Source organism: Octopus bimaculoides, chromosome 23, assembly GCF_001194135.2.
Source record: "Octopus bimaculoides isolate UCB-OBI-ISO-001 chromosome 23, ASM119413v2, whole genome shotgun sequence".
Classification (NCBI taxonomy): Eukaryota; Metazoa; Mollusca; class Cephalopoda; order Octopoda; family Octopodidae; genus Octopus; species Octopus bimaculoides.
The window spans coordinates 8,609,798-8,611,696 of record NC_069003.1 but is presented as its reverse complement, the minus strand read 5'-3'; positions in this window follow the sequence as shown (position 1 = coordinate 8,611,696).

The window sequence follows — 1,899 nt, the reverse complement described above, 5'->3', positions numbered from 1 at the left end:
TATATATATATATATATATATATATATATATATATATATATATATATATGTATGTACATGTGTGTTTGTAGGTAGGTATGTAAGTATCTATGTATGTATGTGTGTAGCACTCTATCCACTTATGTATGTATCTAGCAACATATCTATTTATCTAACTATCTCTTTATCTACAAAGTCAGATATAGATATGTGTGTAAAATGTGTTTGTCTTTCAGCGATGTACATGTATGTATGTATGTGCGTATGTAAATATTCTATTCGTACGTGTATACATTTCGTCGATATTCATCAGAGATCAAACTGATCGAAGTATAGTATAGATGCAAATATTATAAAAGCAACAACAACAAAAAACAAAAGAAGAAAAAAAAAACAATAACCAAATGTTTCTTAATCATTTTTTTACAAACACTATTAACCTCATAAAGCGGGGTTAATAATCCGAATAATTATAATCTTCTCTCCAATGGTCTTTCTCAATTTAATAGCTATCTAAGATACATTGTTAAATTTTCGATTTTTCTCTAAATATTTTCATTCTCACCCTTTTTTTAAAATTCTTATATTCATATATTCTTCTATCAGTTTCCGTTGTTGGATTGTGGCCAAGCTGGAGTATAGACTTTGAAGGTTTTAGTCTATTATAACGTTGCTCGTGCTTACTTTTCTATTCACTTTACGAATACAAGTTGCTATCCTCATCTACGGTTATGAATATTCTTTTCTTCCCTAGGCACAAGGTAGTGGGTAGCGATTTTATTCACTACTTCAGGCAGTGACGACCCTGCTTGACACACAAGTCCCGGGTTCAGCTGGCTCCTGCTGACAGTACCCGGTATGGGCCCCTATCCAGGGTTACAGAAAGGAGAAAACCTTCAAAGAAATCCGGCGTGGAGCTCCGTAAGCGGTTTAGTGTTCGACTGGACACTCTTCCGGCAGCTCCTGCAACCAAGCTGGTGCCAAACGTAATGTTTCTGCACTCCTTTGGACTATGTCAGCAAGGTCGAGAGAGGAATCCTGACGACTGGCCTACCCAGGATTTTCTTAGATCTGGCCCAGGCCTGCGCAAAACTGGACAGGAAACTGGAGAGGACATGGAATGTAAAAATCAGACTGGATTAGTTTATGCGCAACTCCATTGTCTTCCGGGACAAAAGGATGCCAACAACTCTAGGCACAAGGCCCGACATTTTGGGAGAGGGAGCCTGTCGATGAGATCGAACCCAGTTCGCAACTGGTACTTAATTTATCGACCTCGAAAGGGTAAAAGGCAAAGTCGAGACCTCGGCGGAATTTGAACTCAGAACGTAAAGACAGACGAAATACTGCTAAGCAGGACGGCCAGTGCGCTAACGATTCAGTTCAAATCCTACCGAAGTCGATCCTGTCTTTTGTTCTTTCATGTTCGATAAAAATATATATCAATCTAGGGCAGTGGATTGGTGGAACGGTAAAATCGTTGAATCGTGTGCCTTGTAGTATTTGTCCTAGCTCTCTTCGTTCAGAGTGAAATCCCTCCATGGGCCCTAGGAATGGTCGACTTAACATGTCGTCCGATCTCAAGAGCGGGGTGGCAGAATCGTTAGCACGCCGAAGAAAGAAGGCTTCGCGTTATTCCGTCCGTCTTTACGTTCCGTGTTCAAATTCTTATTTCTTTATTGCCCACAAGGGGCTAAACATAGAGGGGACAAACAAAGACAGACAAAGGGATTAAGTCGATTACATCGACTGCAGTGCGTAACTGCTACTATATTTATCGACCTCGAAAGGATGAAAGGCAAAGTCGACTTCGGTGGAATTTGAACTCAGAACGTAAAGACAGACGAAATACCTCTAAACATTTCGCCCGGTGTACTAACGTTTCTGCCAGCTCGCTGCCTTCCGTGTTCAAATTCTTAT